At 53.2% G+C, this 11,429-nt stretch overlaps 1 long non-coding RNA gene across 16 annotated transcripts in view; it reads left to right on the top strand.

The window, feature by feature from the left end:
• LOC106032884 (uncharacterized) overlaps positions 1–5,764 on the top strand; it is a 38,802-nt gene extending 33,038 nt beyond the window's left edge. For 12 of the 16 annotated variants that reach the window (XR_010834934.1, XR_010834933.1, XR_010834935.1 and 9 more), the window contains one exon: positions 1–2,951. This exon is cut by the window's left edge. This is a non-coding gene — a long non-coding RNA (uncharacterized lncRNA). Of the gene's footprint in view, positions 2,952–4,655 lie in introns of those variants that run through there. The other 4 variants (XR_010834932.1, XR_010834930.1, XR_010834926.1 and 1 more) reach the window with 2 other exon arrangements.
• Positions 5,765–11,429: the final 5,665 nt, after the last annotated feature.

Here is an 11,429-nt window from a genome sequence, read left to right as displayed (position 1 = left end):
CTCTTCAATTTTCTCATGAAAAATGAATAGTTCTGTGATCTAGCCATTTGTTTCTAAAAGTGGATACATATTTCTATGTTTTCTCCACATATTTATTAAACTAACAGGTATTATATACATATTTATGTAAAATGGAATTGGACAATGTATTTCAAATCAATAGAGTATTTTGATTCATCACTCTAAATGATACTTTGTAGATGCATACTTATATATTACTTTCTGGGATTTTTTGAATATTCCAAGCTGTGCTGAGCTACTGTTTAATTAAAACTGTCACTTGGGATCCAATTTCTTTAGGTTTTTGTGTCAGGAGATATGAACCTAGTTTACATATTGCCATTAAAGCCGTGCCCGGGCGCTGTGGTGAAGCTGCCCGTGGGTGCAGAGGAGTGCTGGGGCCCTGCTGCAGTCGGGAAACCAAAACAACTCCAAATCCAGTTTGCTTTAGTCCAGCCGACAAAAGACTTTGCACCAACAACTTCAGACTTGATGGAACGATATTTTTCTATCATTTGTGAATTTTCTGTTAAACTGATTCCACTCAATGTGATGCTTAGAGCACAACTTTTCCTGCCTCTTTAACTTCTTTCATGCTAGGCAGGGTGGAAATGAGATATGTTTTCCTTAAAAGCCTTTATTTTTGCCCGCTTTTCTACTCGCCTTGTTACAAAGCACAGTGGTGTTCAGATTTGTCACCTTATAAAGCCCCGGTTCTGCTGAGACTCTCTGGTCCCTACCGCCAGCGGCAGGATATTGAAGGATTTGAGCTGCAATCTCTAAGCAGCAGCAAACTCGCCACTTTAATCCAGCTCATTTCCATGCTAGATATAACTCGCTCAGCCCTACACTTCCTAGAGGTAATGCTTGATTTCCAGAAGCTGTTGTTTCTGGCCGTCCGGGCTTTTCTGGTGGAGTTTTCCCTGACAGAGGAGCGAGGGCAGGGCGGGTGGCAGTGGGGGGCTCGCCCCTTCCCTCTCTGCTGGCCCAGGGCTCCCCGGGACAGGCGCTCTGAGCCCCTGCTCCTCCTCGCCCAGCCTCTGCTCCCTCCTGGGACGAGCGCTGCTTCACGCCGCGTGGTGACAGGGCCGTTACTGCAGAGCGACCGGATGGGGACCACCAATTTAGTTCTCACAGACCGTGGCTTCTGGCTCTTCAAGAGCATTGTTTTGACACTGGCAGGAAAAAATTAGGCCATTGTCTTTGCTCCCATGAAATTTCCTGTCCTCTCTTTATGAGGTGTACGACTGCACAAAGTGCCTTTCTGCTCCCACAGCGGCGAATCTCGACACCCACGGATTGGGCTGGTGTCCTGGGGTGGATTTTCTTTAAGGGCTGGTTTGGGCCGTTTGCCCATACAAAAATGAATGAGTGAATAAATAATTTGCAGCTGTCCGAATAGCTGTGACACCTCCACGCTCTGGCCAGTGCTTTGGAAGCGGGTGGGGAGAAGGAGCGTGGAGCTGAGCCCGACTCAGCCCTGCTGAAGCTCCCCCGGCCAGGGGCAGCTGAGGATGTGGGGGCAGCCCCCCGGGTCCTGTGCCTGGCCCTGGGTCCTGTGCCAGGGAGCGGTGGGGCTGAGGGCTGGGACACCAGGAGCAGAGGGGAGAGGCTTCTCCGCTGAGACAGCCCGGAGGAGAAAGTCGAGCAGGGAATCAAATAGAAAAGCCGAGTACTTGTTCTCGAGGCTGGAGAACAGGGTGAGCCTGGAAAATCTCGGGGTGTCTGGTTGCCTGACAGGGGAATAGGGCTGGAACAAGCGAGGGTGGGGGACGACCAGGGCTGGGACAGTGCCAGCAGGACGGGAGAAGGGCAGAGACCGTGGAAAGCAGCTGGGGAAGGAGCCTTCGTTGCAGGAAGCCGAAATGTTATTATTAGTACTCAGTTTCCTGGACAAAAGAGTCTTGTCTATTTAAATACTTCTGCTTCACAGAGTCGTGGTTCTCCAGACACAATAAAATTTGCCTTTTCTCCCTGGTGTTTTCATTTTCCGTTTGCAGCAGGTGGTGCAAGCTACTGTGCACTGCCGAGCAAGGCATCCGCGGGCTGCTGCGTGTGCTCGTTTTGCTCTGGGGACCGGGGAAAGACAAGTCCCATCGACGAGGTGCTTGTTCCTCGTGTCCCATGGCAGGTACCGGGGGAGATGCTGCTCCTCCACAGCAGTACTTCTGAAGTGCTGCTGCCGGAGAGATTCAGATCTATCAGATCTGAATAAAAAACAGAAAAAAATATAAATGCATGTTTTATGATCTGGCAGCAAGGTGCAGAGTCCCTGCTGACGGCCCTGTGTGGGACACCCTGCCCCATGGTTAGCACGGGGAGACAGCTTCTGCCTCTGGGAACTTTGAGGGTGTCAGCTCTGGAGACCACCGGGACCTCGCAGAAGATAGTGACCAGCTCTCAGGACAAAGTACGTTTTGGGATGTAGCCCCGAAGGAGCTGGCATCCCAGCTGTGTGACTTTCTTTTTGAATGAAATTTACTGGCTTGGGCACTCGCCTTCTCTGCAGCATGTGTAGAAAGCGCTCAGGCGTCATGATTTAAAATCATGCCAGTCTTTTTTTTTTTTTTTTTTTTTTGCCATACAACACCCTGGTCTCAAGTGAAACTACACCCATTCTTCAAACAATAAATACTTGGGGAATGCACGAAGAGCTGTAAATGTTTTATGGGCATGGATTTGGTTTATTCATTTTTTTTTCACAATAGGTAAAGACACAGATTTATACATCGTGTGCATAAAATTTAAGAAAATTTTGAGTAAATTTTGAATATAGGAGAATGCTTTGAGCTTACCGGGTAAAGGCAAGATCTTTTATTAGACCCGGTGAAGGAGCTGGACGAGGTCTGAGCGCCCAAGCACTCAGCGGGCCCCTGATCACCACCCAGCTGGAAGCACGCACTGCCACTGAAATGCCTCTGCCAGGCTCCTATCTCCCCAAAGTGCACCGGCTAAACGCCTTTTCTATGCAGCTTTGTACTTTTTCTAACACTTGTCAGGGCGCTGGTGGGCTCTGGCTTCTCCCCCAGCTGTGGGTAAAAGCAGGACAAGCGGCACGTTTGTTCACAGGTGAGGATGTTTGGAGGGGCTGAAAAAGCCCACGGTGTGCTGGGGGTTGGGGGCTGTGAGGGCTCAGCACCTGGGGTTGAGGAGGTGCTGCTGTGCTGGCTGCTTCTGGGTGCAGGAAGGAAAAATTCACCTTCTGCTGATGGTCCTGGGGAGGGGAGGGGAGGGGATGAAGGGGCACTGGGGAACTTGTGACATGTGAATGCAGCCACCCCCTGGCCGCACACTGCTGAGTGTGAATGGGGAAGGGGTCTGGCAGTTGGAAGGTGAGCAGGCATTTCATCTGGAGGTGTGATTTTTGCTGTCATGAGGTTACACTCGGTTCCACAAAAAGTCTAATTTTCCTTGCCCATTTATTTCTAATTGTTCTTGGTTGCATAAATGAGCACCAGCAGCAGTGGCATCTGCAGGCAGAGACCTGGAGAGCTGTGTGTAAGCTGCTGTAATGATTTCCTCTGCTATGTGTAGGGATAGCTTAAGCCAGCAGGTATGTAGCGTAGGTGAGTGCATTTAGGTGAAAGCCCATGTGCAGATCTGCTGTGCTGAGTACTTGTGGCTCACTGGGTTGTCTCAGAAAGGTTTTACTGCTTAGGAATAAAAAAACCAAAGTAATGGGTATTTTCCTTCTTATCCATACTACAGGCATCATTAAGGGTTTAATTTTGTGTAAGGTTTTGTATAGAAGTTTCAGTAAAACTTTAGCAAAAGCAGCCTTAAACATTTGCAAAATGTTGTAAGAAATGAAAACTTCCCCATGCTGTTCTCTCCTTCCTTTTAACCTTCCTGTGCGATTCCAGACAGGAGCGTGACGGGGGAGGGATTTTGCACAAAGGTAGCGCCACGATCAGCAATTCAAACCTCTGGGCATCCTGCTTGGAATTGCCTGGCAAGCTGCTTGTCTCCCAGCTGTGCCTGCAACAGGGAGTGCATCTGACGGAGGGCAATTCGTCTTGCACCCCCCTTCCTAAACAAGCCTCCCAAGTAAGGAGTCTTAAGACCAAAATATTTCACTCTAAACTATGCCTCAGCTTCCACATAAATAGGGGAGTGATAATAACACCCTGCTATCTCCTGTGAAGTGCTCGGAGAAACACGGATAAAAGCATCCGTAAGTGTAAAGTATCATTACTTGGCAGCTGCTGCTATCCTCCTCCACTGCCTGCGCTCTGTCGGCCGCTCATTAGTTTAAAGGCTGCAAATAACCTCCAGAGCTTCTCGAAGCGGAAACAAGAAATGCTTTGCTAGAAATGATAGCTCTTTGTGCTTTTTTTTTCTTTTCTTTTCTTTTTTTTTTTTTTCTTCTGCTTTTGTGATATTCACGTGTGAGCCAAGGCCTGTGATTTGGAAGGAATGTTGCCTGGAGGTTTGCAAAATTGAATGTGGAAATGTTCAGGAAGCATTGCATAAAGATGACTTTTGATGTTGCTGTACAAACAGCCACGAGCCCGAGCTCGCAGCCCCAGGCTGTGCCTCTGCCCAGAGGTCCGCAGCCGGAGCGCCGGCCCCGCGGAGGCAGCGCCGTGTTTGCTCACAGCGTCTCATTTGCCTTTTCATTTAGCAATTTGTCTGCTCTCTTTCCTCTTCTGCAGTTTCCTCCCTCCCTTGCCTTGTAAAGTGATCGTCTGCTACCTTTCCCGGGAATGGCAGCGCTCCCCGGAGAGCAGCAGAGGGAGAGGCAGCCTAACGAGCACACGCGGACCCGTAATGGTGTTTTCCCTCTCTTTTATCCCAAGCCATTTGTTGGGCGGTGTGGCTGACGGGCTGCTGCGGGCATTAGGGAGACGAGCACGACACCACCTTTCTTTAGTTACTTTTCTGTTCTCTTTTTCCCCTTTTCCCTCTGAAAGGTAGACTCTCCCCCACCATTCTCCAGCTGTCCGGCCGAGCTCCGTGCAGGCACCAGGAGCCCTAATTGCCCTTCCTCTTTGCGCCCTTGTGCCTGCTGAAGATGCAGATGCCTGATTTGGGGGCAATTACCAAGCAAGCGAGAATTACTTGGGTTTGTTTTACTTTAGTTTTGTTACTTGTGACGGGGAGTGGGTCCGAGCAGCATCCGGCTGGTGGCCGTCCTCTCGAGATCCACGTCTCAGCCCCTTCAGATGCTGCCCGGGTCAAACCTGCAGATCCGTACATCCCTGCTGCAGACTTGGCCAGTTTTAATGTCTCTGTGCAAGGAATGGGGGAGCGACGGCTCTTTGCTTCAGATACAGGAGGGATCTGGACTCAGACACGAGATTTGTCCCACTCTGCTGACCGAATACCTGCCCTTCGCTGAAATAAAATAAGGGCATGCATAGAATTACTGTTTTGTTTTTCTTCTGGAAAGCGAATGCTTTTACCTTTCCCCACCTTCCGTTTCCTGGGGATACCAAGCTAGCTCCCAACAGAGCCTGCCCGTGGTGGTGATAGGAGCCCCAGGATAAGGGACTTTGTTTGCATTTCAGGCCAGCTCGGTCTCTCACCGCTCCAGGAGGGATCTGGTGGCCATGGGGACAGCGGTGGCTCCTAGGTGACTGTGGAGTGCACGCTGGCCTGGAGATATGCTGAGCCGCTCGAGCAAATCGTCTTAAAATAGTCTTCATATGTGATGCAGAAGAACCCAAGCAAAACACAGAAACCAGCCAAACCCAAATTTATGCTTGTGGTTACTGAAGCTTGTGAGATCAATTTTTTGTTTACTTAAAACTGATTTCAAAGAGTTCTTCTCCTTTAATTCTCATTCTTGCTCCTCGGGCTGGGGGATGGTCGTGGCGGTGGAGGCTCAGCGCCGCTCCAAGGCACCGGGGCTGGGCTGGTGGGCGAGGGGCAGGGCAGGGGCACCCGGAGCCGTCCTGTCCTGCAGGACGCCCGGCTGGCGGCGGGCATCGCCCCCACTGACTGAGCTGGTGACGGCAGGGACATGCGAACGCGGGGTCCTTCTGGGAAGGAAATTGTGCTGGGCAGTCAGCGGGCTTCCGTGAAGTCAGCTGCGGAGGAGCTGCTTATGCGAAGTGCTCCTGTGCTTAGTTTTGACCCAGGACTAAATTAGGGAGGAGGAGGAAAAAAAAAAAAAAGGCAGCTCACTGCCAGGAACTTGCAGATGCGGGAGTGTTTTGGAGCTGGTGTCTCACCCTCATCCCGCCCTGTGACAAGGACAGGGTGCTGTCTCTGTTTTACAGTGCTCACGTCCGTCCCATGGGGATGCTGATGCTGTGTGGTGGGTCCTGGACTGAGGATTCTCTCCGGAGTCCTGGCCTAGGGTCCTACGTGCTGCCTCCTGCTTCCTCTGACATGTCCCACAAGGGCACTGCAGAACACGGGCAAAACCAGGCGGAGGGTAGAGAAACGCCTCCTTCTGGTCTCAGCTGTGTAAGTAAATCCTCGGCCTCAAAACCTGTGGGACTAAGGGGTGGTGGGGCTGGGGAGCACTGTTGCACCCCATAGAACAGGACCTGCGGTCACGGCTGTGTTTGCACGCCCCAGCAGTCACCGGAGCGATCCTCTCACCTCCGTGGGACTGTGGAAAAGTAGATCTGGGCAGAGCTTTATTTTCATTTCTGACTTTTTGAAAAGGTTGAAGATAGCAAGTGTTTAAAGCACCACTTCAGTTAAAAAAAATAAATTCAACAAGCAAACCAAAAAAAGAAACCCCAGCCCGAAACCCCCACAAAACCTCTGCAGAGCTGGCAGGAGCCCAGCACAAAACCAGCAGCGATGGCTGATTTCATCTGCCGTGTCATCCCACATGCGTCGGGTTTACCCCAGCGGGACGGAAAAGCCTGGAGAGTTGCACACTGGCATATTTCAGGGCAAACCATATAGAACATGAGACGTGGGATAACCAAGTGCAGTCAGGAAGCAGCGGCTCACCCGGAGAGACACCAGCGGTGGGGCTGCAGCCCCCGTGCCCTGCCCGCGCTACCTCGCGCTGACCCGATTTTAGGAATCCGAGCTGTGTGGCCCCCGCTTCAGCTGGGAACTGGCTGCAGCCCTCGTCCTTTTAACCGGCCGAATCCCTCGGGGTTTGAGCCAGCCCCTTTGCTGCTGCCCAGAAGCGACCGTCCATTTTCGCAGCGGCGTGGCGAGCACCAGCAGATGACGTGCCCAAGCGGAGCCGTTCCCGGCATGCCTTCCTTCCCCGGGTGCCTCTCTTTCTTCTTTCCTTCTCCCTTTTGACACTTGCTTATTTGCAGGCTTGTCAGAATTAAAGGCTCGCACCTGGCCCCCTGTGGAAGTTTTTGTTGGACCTGCAGATAAATGCCAGCTTTGCCCTGGGCTGCTGGGTGCAGGGAAACGGCACCAAAGAGACAGAAGGAGTTTCTAAACAGCCTGAATTAAATCTGAGCAACACTCGTGAGGATGGCTGGGCTGTTCCTGTCCCTGGAAAGCACTTCAGGCAAGCTCGGCATTGCTGCTGTTACTGGTCTTGCTTCAGCAGGGCGGCTGGGTACCTCCCCTGCTCCTGTGGTGGCACTGGGACCGGTGAAGCCCCTCTGCCGCTGGGGATGGTTTGGAGGCTGGGGGGTAAGGAAGGGGGAGCGCAGGCTCCGTGGTCAGCGTCAACAGCTTGGGGAAAAGCACTGGAATCGAGGTGACGACTGGGAATGACATTTTGTGAAAATCACAGGAGCAAAGTGAGCAGGGGTGCACGGTGCTGGTGCTGTCACGTCTGCCCAGAGAGGCAGAACCTTGCTTTTACTGATAGCATTACTGTGTGCAGGTGCACTGCTTTTGGATGACATTCGTACATCTCAGTGGGGCAGGAGCAGGGTTTCGGGCTGGCTGCTCACCCTGCTGGCGGGGGAATGTGTCTGAGCCCCCACCCGGGGAGGGTGCTGGGCTGCAGCTGGTGGCGTGGAGCCCTGGGGCAGTGACATGGGGCCTGGGGCTGCAGGAGCGGGGAAGTGGGCAGTGGGGGGGAAGCAGGAAAAGTCTTCTACTGGTCTAGAAAAATCAAGGATTAAAACTGTGGTTCAGGCTGGGAGGAAAAGAGAAGGCTTCGAAGGTTTCGGGGTAATGGGATGGGGTAGGCCTGGCCGAGAGCTCAGGATGATTCCTGAAGCCGTGGCCTGCGCTCTGATACCTGCAGTGTGTACAAAACTCAGGAGTGTGCACAGCAGGCACTGGGAGGGAAGTCAGCGAGCTGCAGGCAAGCAGCACGGCCCAGGGCAGGCTGGAGGGGCTGAGGCGTTTGTGGCCGTGGGGACCCTCGTGGGGACAGCGTTAATCGGCCGGGCTTAGCCCAGTGCACGGGCGTCGGGGAGAGCAGAGGGGCTGTTAAGCACGAGGAAATCGCTTGCTGTCTGGATGGGCTTAACACGATATAAACGACATGCACACGTAGCAAGTTAAAGCTTGAAACGGTGAGCGGGCTGCAGCTCCAGGGCACGGCGGCGGGGACGTGAGCTGAGGTGACGATGTTCGGGTACGGCGCTGCTCGGAGCCTGGCTGCAGCAGTGTCCGTGCACCAGCCTTTTCCTCTGGGCACAAAAGCATCTGTTAAGTTTCAGAGTCTGCAGGATGGTTGTGTTGCTTTTCCCTTCCTGCTACTTTGTCACAATCTGTTTTTCCATAACAGGATTTCAGAATGGAACAAAAACATACAGAAATGAGCCTGGGAACAGCGATGACCCCAGCTAGTGCAAACATACATTTCTACTTACGCAATTTATTTCTTTGTTCTCTGTTAAAAAAGCACCCTGCAAAAACTCCCATCCCTAAATTCCTCCTCTTGCTCCCACCAGACTCTGCCAGGTGTTTGGAGGAGCCTGGGTGAGGAAACCCAAATTGTCTGCGTGTGTTTTCCTGAGGCAGGAGCGCTGGTAGAGGCAGACGCGGTGAGGGTTTGGTCTGCCTTCGTTGCGAATGCCCTTCTCAAACTCTTGGTTAGAAAATTTGGCTGGAAAAAAAAATACCAGTATTCTCTGTGGAGGCTGGGGAGAATCAGTCCAGAAACTCTGAGGAAAACTAGTAAAATGGTATTTTGATTATAATTCATGGCCTTGGGACTGCACCTTTGACCAGTACGTATCTTGCCAAGGAGTGCGACAGTGCCCACAGCCTTCCTGTTGGTTTTCATTTAGTTTGGTGAGGTAATTAATGAGGGTAAAGATAACGAAGCAGCAGCGATACTGGCTCTCTTTGCAAGAGTAGAGAGTTGAGACCAAACTTGCTTCTTTGAAAATAAACAGAAGTTCATTTTTTGTTGCAAATTCTTTTTGTATACTGACTTTCCATGATCAGTGACAAGGAATAGTCTGCCCGGGTGAGTAATGACTGCACTCTGACGCCTCTGGCTTGCAACTGGTTGTGCTTAGGAAGCTGGAAGTGTTCTTGGAGATGGATGCTTGGGCCTGAGGCTGCAGCCGTGCTCTCCGCAGAGCAAACACCTCCAGCCTGAATAATTCAGACGGTGAACTTCTCACAGCTGTGCCTGGACAGTCTTCTCCTCCTTCCTTTGTCCTGTGTTTAAGGTGTGATTTTAATACGTGACCGACGGGAAACTGCACTCATCCTTCGAACGGGCTGAATCCTGCTCTCTGGTGCCCGCACGCTGCCCAGGACGGGCACCTCGGGGGCTGCTGCCTTTCTCTGCAGGTGCTGCCAGCAGAGCTGCCTGTGCCACCGTATGCCCACGCCGTGCCTGTGGCATCACTACTGTGCCCGGGATGCTCTGCTGGCCGGGCTCAGCACCACCGGCCCCCCTCACTGCTGTCCCTCCGTCCTTATTCCCCATTTATTCCCTGCAAAGCCCGCAGCAAACAGCCCAAACGCACCCCAGCACAGGCTGTGGCTGGGACGGATTTGGCACCGAGTTAAGTCATAAACGATAAATACGCTTTATAGCCACATTCAGGATATAGCTCTAATGGCTAAATAAAAACATACCAAAAGCCATGGAAGCTGTCAGCTGAGGCCCAAGGGAACCGTGCTGTTGCACAAGCAAGCTGTGGGTACTGCAATTCACTGCGCAGAGCAAGGGGAACGGACTGAGCTAAGGGAGTACAGAAAGAGGGGAGCAAGTGGTGAGAGTGCTGCTGAGGAACATTTACAACAAATTTAAATCAGCCGTGAGGAGTCCCAGCAGTCACCATGAGCGCAATTCCCTCTGTGTCCCACTCTGTCCCCGGGTGGGGAGGGCAGGGCAGTGCCAGAGCTGGCTGTGGAGCCTGGGGGGGCTTGTGGACATGGGGGGGGGGACATGGGAGAGGTGCCTGGGAACAGCAGGCGATGGGGAGGTTTCCACCCCTACGTTCTCCCCTGCTCATCCACATGTTTGTCACCGAGGTGGGTCCCTGCGTGGCCCTGCTGTGGGGCAGCTGCATGGGAAGTCCTGGGAGCCCGGCACCCAAAACCTCCTGGCTGCTGCTCTTCGTACATGGACGCCGCAGGCTCCTCGTGCGGGCCGGCTCCTCGCCTCACGTGTCCGGGACAGAGGAAGCGAGGAAGGAGCCTGCTGCCAGCAGCCTCTGTGGACCCAAGACGTTTCCCTAATAACATCCAGATGGATCCGCAGAAATCGTTCGCATCTCAGAAGAAAAAAAAAAAAAAAGGCACGTCAGCTGCAGGATAAATGAGATTCGGATGGCTGAGGCAGGGCAGCCTGGAGGAGAAGCCCACTGCCAGGACCACGGGTATGTCTGAGGTACAAAACACAGCGGCGGGAGCACCCGGGGATGGGGCTGCACAGCCCTGGTAGCAGCGACTGGCCCAGCGCGAGCAGCCTCCTGCCCAGCAGTGCCTAAGGGAGCCCCTTCCTCCAGAGTTAGCCCAGAGCTCACTGACTGGCTCTGAATCCAGCAGCACCTTTTCTTTGTGAGGCAGGCTGCAGAGGCCGGCTCTTTCCGCACGTCTGGCGGCAGGTGCCGTCCTCCTCCCCAGCCCCTTCGCCAGAGGGAAGAAAATCAGTGCTGGAAAAATGGGGAGGGGGCACTCTGCAGTGAAACAGCGGCTTTGGGGTGCTGGGGAGTGCTCTGTGCTTGTCCCAGGCGTTCCCACAGCTCGGGGCCTGTGGCTGTGCCCTCGGAGCAGGGCTGGGCAATGCTTCAGAGCCTGTTGCCCGCAGCAGGGCCCTGCGTGAGGCTGCGGTGGCAGCAGAGGGTCCGGGGCAGAGCCTCGTGGTGGGGGCGTTGGGGACGCTCCGTGCTGGGGGTGATGAATGCACAGCAGCTCCGGAAACGGGGCCGGGGAGGATGTGAGAGGCAGAGGATTCACATCCCGGAAACTCCGCGGTGTAACAGCTCGGGAATTCGGCGTGATAAATGTATTTGTCTGTGCTGGTGCAGGCAATCCGCTTAATGTGGGAAGCAGAGTTTCCTGCAGCACCAAGTCAGCAGGGAAGGGAAAACCCTGAGAGCCAGGAAGGGCCTTGGAGAGGGAAGCAG

The sequence above is a fragment of the Anser cygnoides genome, chromosome 14, assembly GCF_040182565.1.
Source record: "Anser cygnoides isolate HZ-2024a breed goose chromosome 14, Taihu_goose_T2T_genome, whole genome shotgun sequence".
In the NCBI taxonomy this organism is placed as follows: domain Eukaryota; kingdom Metazoa; phylum Chordata; class Aves; order Anseriformes; family Anatidae; genus Anser; species Anser cygnoides.
The sequence above is the reverse complement of the archived record's forward strand: the minus strand, read 5'-3'. Positions and strand labels throughout refer to the sequence as shown.